The sequence below is a fragment of the Podarcis tiliguerta genome (assembly GCF_965153285.1).
Source record: "Podarcis tiliguerta genome assembly, chromosome: 7".
Lineage (NCBI taxonomy): Eukaryota > Metazoa > Chordata > Lepidosauria > Squamata > Lacertidae > Podarcis > Podarcis tiliguerta.
In genome coordinates, this window is record NC_139540.1 from 37,834,693 (window position 1) to 37,840,692 (window position 6,000).

General features: G+C 41.1%; 1 protein-coding gene across 4 annotated transcripts in view; it reads right to left on the minus strand.

Moving 5' to 3' along the window:
- RP1 (RP1 axonemal microtubule associated) overlaps positions 1 to 5,442 on the minus strand; it is a 177,878-nt gene extending 172,436 nt beyond the window's left edge. The window contains exons 1-2 of one of the 4 annotated variants that reach the window (XM_083450884.1): positions 5,263 to 5,385; positions 1,146 to 1,211 (exon numbers count right to left, since the gene is read on the minus strand). The gene's annotated coding sequence lies outside the window, so the exon portion shown is untranslated. Of the gene's footprint in view, positions 1 to 1,145; positions 1,212 to 5,262 lie in introns of all 4 variants that reach the window. The other 3 variants (XM_083450886.1, XM_083450883.1, XM_083450885.1) reach the window with 3 other exon arrangements.
- Positions 5,443 to 6,000: the final 558 nt, after the last annotated feature.

The window sequence follows — 6,000 nt, forward strand, 5'->3', positions numbered from 1 at the left end:
AACTCTCAGATTTGAAAATAAGGGATCAACAGCCTCAAAAATAAGGGATTAGCAGCATAGCTATCAACTTTCAGATTTGAAAATAAGGGATCAGCAGCCTTACCTGTCCCGGAGACAGTCTATGGGATATCTAACAATCCTGGATAGCAGCGGGAAATGGCGCTGAAATAAGAGAATTTTCTGCAAAAAAAGGGAAGGTTGACAGCTATGCCAGGATCCCTTTGGAAAAAAACGAATGTAAGGCAAAGCCAATATGCCATTCAAACTGCTGTGTGCCTCACTGCCTGGAAAAGGAAAGGTGATGAGTGACTTATCTAAACCTAATGAAGTCATCTGGCTCTTTCAGCAGCCTCCTTTGTAATATATGACCATAATAATGTGGCAGGCGGATGCCAAAATTGTACAAAGTACAGCACGGCAGTAGTTCAATTTTGAACTGTCTTAATTCCCCCCCCCCCATTAAAGCCTCTCTAATTTTAGCACCATTTTGACTGCCAAGAGCTAGAAATAAAAACCTATCTGTGACTGAAGACAAAAGATGTAAATATAACTGGAGTTTTATCTCTGTGGCTGCCACGCTTACTGCCCATTCTTAATGTATGTTTATCCAGAAGTACTTCCCAAACACTTAAATGGGTTTATTCCCAAATAGGTTTACAGAAGATTGCACAGGAACTTTCTTAGATCCAACAATAAAAAGGACAGAGTAGAATAGAAAGAATTGTGACAGAAGGGAGCCTCTGTCTCAGGTCTGTCCTTCATTTTGAAGCAAACAACCATCTTCCCTCAAGGTACTAAGGCACTGGCCCTTCCAACGGATCTCAGGCAGCCTTAGAAAGCTGTTGCTTTTAAACTGTCTGCTGGTGTTTCTGTTATTAATTGCTGTCGTTAGTCACTTTTTCCAAAAAATGAATCTCAATGGTAATGTACCGATGCTGCTATAGTTGTGTTGTATTTTGCTATTTTTGTAAAACACCTTACATTATGTGAGGGAAGTTGGGGTATCAATATTTTTAAGCAAAATAAGCCACATACACACATATATACATGTCAGGAAAGGTACTTCATTTGCCTAAAGTTACATAAAACTAGTCACTTGATAAGCACTTTTAGAAACGGCTATTTTGCTTGAAAGCCCCACTCACCTTACATAGATCAGGTATGGGAAACCTTTCTCAGCCCAGGGATGGATCTAGATACAGGAAAAGATGCTAAAAATAAGCCAGAAATTAGATAGTTATAACAAAATTTCCTGCTCTCTGGCACAATCAGGTGTTGCATGTTTATAGCACATTCAAATTGCTGTTTCTTTAATAATGTAGCTGAGTCCCAAGTCTTCATTCCTTTCTGAGCAACCATCCGCGGACCACATGCTAGTGGTTGGCAAAATCACAAACTAGATTTCTTCTTGAAAGTTCTTTGTTTAGTTTCTGAACATTTTCCAGTCACATCAATGCCAACTTTTCTGAAACCATAACAATGTCTATTTTCCCCAACTTGCTGAATTCTTTAAAATTCAACCAAAGGATTTTTCAGATATCTATAATCATCATTTTAAAAGTGTCTAGAAGAAACAGGTGTGAGAACAGGAAAATTAAAAGCCTAAGAGATTTCCGAGTTCCAAGAAGAACAGAAAAGCATTTAAAGATATAATGCTATAAAAGATAAACATGTTACAAAATATGTTTACCTGGAAGTCTGCTATGCAACAAAGCAGTCCTTTGGGATTCCAGAGACAGACAGACAGACAGACAGAGACACACACACACACACACACACACACACCAGAGGGAAAATATTTCCCATGTTTTCAGAAGAATTGAAAGAAACAAGTTGAAGTTTTACCTCAGTCTTTTTTTTTCTAGAAAGGCGGCAGGGAAAGTTTAAAGGTTTCATAAAAGAAACACATATGACTGTTAGGAATTAAATTAAATCTAAGGATGAGCTTCACATATTCTGGAAGAACTGCTCACACAGTCAAGGTCAGGATAAATTGAAGTGTAAAGCACAAATGTATTGTTGTCTGCTGCAGATTGGCTTTTCCTTGCCAGAACAAAGTGTATGTGCTCTCCACAGAATTTTTGGCAAAACTGTACCATGTCAAACTTGTGAGCTTTGATCAGCAAGCAGCAATCAGACTCACCAAGCAACAACTAGCTGATTGAAAGGACAGTTAAGAAAAGAAACCCAATAGATGCTCATTTAGATTTGGAATGAGAGCATCCTCACATAGAGAAGAATAGCACAGTATAAAAGAAAGCTATCAAAGGAACAGGATGGCCAGACTGTGGTGTTTTTTTAAAGGTGCATGAACAAGTTCACCCCGAACACACCAACCCCAATGTCTGTCACATACATCTTTCATTGCAGGTAACTGAGTATGAGGGGGCTGAAGGGAACCTATTTGCATACATTGTGGCATGGTCTTCCGATGGGTAGGCCGGACACTTTTTCTTTCTATAATAGGATGCACCAAGAATAGCAGGCCTTTATCAGGCTTTATTGCCACTTGACAGGATAGAAAGCCCCTGCTGTGGTAAGCTGTGAACTAATGCAGCACACACACAACCTCACATTTGTATTCTACAGCAGTTAATCCCAAAATAACACCTCCTTGGGTCTCATCCATAAATATGTATTGAAAGGAACTTGGGGCAGGATCTCCTCTATTTATCTAGATCACAAAGGTAGTCAAGGCTATTCTTATTCTTATTCTTATTATTTCTTAAAGTTGCATGCTGCCCTATACCTGCAGGTCACAGGGCCGTTGACAAGATAAAATCACAATATAAAAACATAAAATACATAATAATTGTTAATAATAATAACCCCCACACACCCTGCACACATTTTAAAAGAGCACTAGATGTCAGTCAATCAAAGGCCTGGTTAAAGAGGAATGTTTTTGCCTGGCACCAAAACGTATATAATGAAGACAACAGCTGAAACTCCCTGAGGAAAGCATTCTACAAAAAGGGAGCCGCCTATATGACTCTGGCTATCATGTTCCCAGTTTCCAGTGCAAACCTATGCACGTTTATTAAGAAACAATTTCTTTTCAGTTCAATGGGCTTACTCCCAAGTAAGAGTGATGCACAGAGGATTGCAGCTAAGTTAGTCTTCCCCTCCCCCCTTTTTTTACAAAAATTAAACCTCAAGTATTAATGTGAACTTCACTTGTATAAACATGACAAGGAATAGTGCTCCCCTTGCATATTAATAGAATTTAACTTAAGCCCTATCATTTTCTTACAACTGTTGACTATCTGGGTCATGCTCAAGGAACCTTAACAGTATGTCACTATGCTTAAGTCAATCAGAAACAAAGAACCCACCATGATTTCATATTCAGTTTACAGTTTCTAAGGACACTGTGCATTCTTACTAACCTATGTGATACCGTACCAAGGCAGTGGAATGCGTATAAACAAAATCTGGAGGAGTATTGCCATGGTGCAAATAGTAGAAAAAGTCAACAGGGATTACAACTTGGCAGTTGTGTCAGAAAACAAAGAAGGGCAAATGATTGCATGGGCATGTAAATAAGGGACACTCCTTTGGGAAATAAATTGCAGCACAATAATAGCAACAAAATATTCATAATTGCAGGGGGTTGGACTAGATGATCCTCAGGGTCCCTTCCAACTCTACAGTTCTATGATTCTATGATTCTATGAAACCAAGCAAAGTATTAGCTATTTGTTTCTTGACTCAAGTCTCCATCAATGCAAGGTATGGGCCCACTGAATGCAGTGCAATAACACCCTAGTCCACAGTATTTTGTATTGGTGTTCTTGCCATAAGAGAAGCTGCGGTAACTTCTTTTTTTCTGACTCTGCACAGTTTTAGGGTGGTAGTGGTGGTCTGTCACATACTAAATATAAATTTTGTGGTTTAACAACTTGTGGGATTGAACATTAAGCCAGCTGCACCACAAGTATAATTGCAATAGTGATTCTTGGACTGGCATTAAAAAAGTCATTGCCTTGGGTGGGATTCACCTAATGCAGGGGTTGGCAAGGCTTACCGGGCGTGGGCCAGATCACTCCCTCAGAGATCCTTCGTGGGCCAGACCGGCACAGTGCGACACCGGAAATCGTGCCTGCACATGTCTGCAGCACCAGAAATCGCTTCTGTGCATGCCCAGATGCTGAAAATCGCTTCTGCGCGCGTGAAATTTCTGGCATCTGGGCATGCACAGAAGTGATTTCCAGCACCGTGGACATGTGCAGATGTGATTTTCGGCATCTAGGCATGTGCAGAAGCGATTTCCAGAGCCGCAGAAGAGAGTCCCCATGCCATGCTGCACCGGTTTAGCGCAGCATGCGAGGACTCGCCGAGTGGGCGGCTCGGTTTGGGGGTGCTCAGGGGCCGGTTAAGCGACCCTCATGGGCCGCTTCCGGCCCTTGGGTCTTAGGTTGCCGACCTCTGACCTAATGAGTCCTGTCAGGGCATGAGGGTTTCTGCTTTGCAATGGGGCTTACACCTCCCATCATCACCCCTCCTCTGCATCCCCCAAAATTGGCCCTTGGGGAATCAGGAGAACCCCTAGGACAGCATGCATAGAAAAGAGGGGAGATCATTCTCTCAGGCAAGCTGCAATGCTTGGGTTGACAGAATGCTCACCATAGTGCAATGTTGAATTCTGCCCCATGACTTTATCTGCCTTTTGTTGGCATTTGTTAAGTTAGACTACAGTATTTTCAGTACATTCCACAGTGTACCAGTGGCCTAAAATAGCCATGGCTGGACTCTTGGCTCCATATCAGGTTTACTCTGATTAATCACACTGCAAGCTGATCCCTCAAAGTTTATCTTTATGATAAAAACATGTGTGTGTGTACACATACACATACATATATCCAACAACACAGCCCATTTTATGCAAGAGAAAGGAAAAATAGGTTGTTAAGTACTAGGGTTGTTAAAAAATAGGTTGTTAAGTACTACAAGTACTTCATTGTATTTCATAGTCCAACCAGTGTGACCAAGCATGACTACTGTAGTCATGTTTAGGATAAGGATGCACTTGCCTCATTTTAAACATTCTCAGTCCTTCCTAAGATTGACACAGATATTAATCTAATGCCAGGCAGAGAACAAAATACCACAAACATATGTAATGAAGCCATCACAACCCAAAGTAATCACAGAACAGCTCACTCCCTAGTATCCAAATGTGGCCACAATAAATTCACTGAGATAAATATTTAAGTATGTACCTGACATTCCCAGGATGCACTTAAATTAGGAACCACTTACAGGTTTGAAGCTCTTTGAGATAATATAGGAAGCTGTAGGGAAGAACTTTCTTAAAAAATCAAAGTTGCAAGATGTTCCTGTAGAACTGCAGCTCTCACCTCACCTGTGCTGCTATGATACACTGTAGACACTCGCCTTGTGTAAGTGTGTTGATGTTGACACAGTGTTAATGGCAGCATTACCTATAGCAACAACAAACAAGCTTCTATCAACAGAGGAACTGTGTATTATTTCCCGATTATTGCTGTAGTCATTCTCCTCAATGTCGTACATGAATTAAACATCAGCAGGATCAATACTACAGGAATACTACACCTACAGACTCACTGATGCCACAGTCCTAAATACATTTAGCAGATCTTCAGTAGAATGCACTTCCAAGCCACTGTGTTTAGGATCACCGCAGTGTGGTCTGCTCCTGTGGATATTTACTTGGAAGTAAGTTACACTGTGCTCCAGAGGACATGCTTCTCTGTGGTGTGAACAGTCTTGCAGTTCTACCCTTTTTCTAACCTATTGTATCCCTCACAAACTGCAGCTGTTTCAAAGGACGTATAACTCTGACTTCCACTGGAGACAAAAATGGAAAGAGCGGCATTTCCACACCTTGTTTGTGAGCTGCTGGTTGAATCAGAATGCTTGACTAGGTGAAAGGGGTATACTATTTTCTAAAGATAGGAACGTGGGTGGCGCTGTGGGTTAAACCACATAGCCTAGGGCTTGCCGATCAGAAGGTCG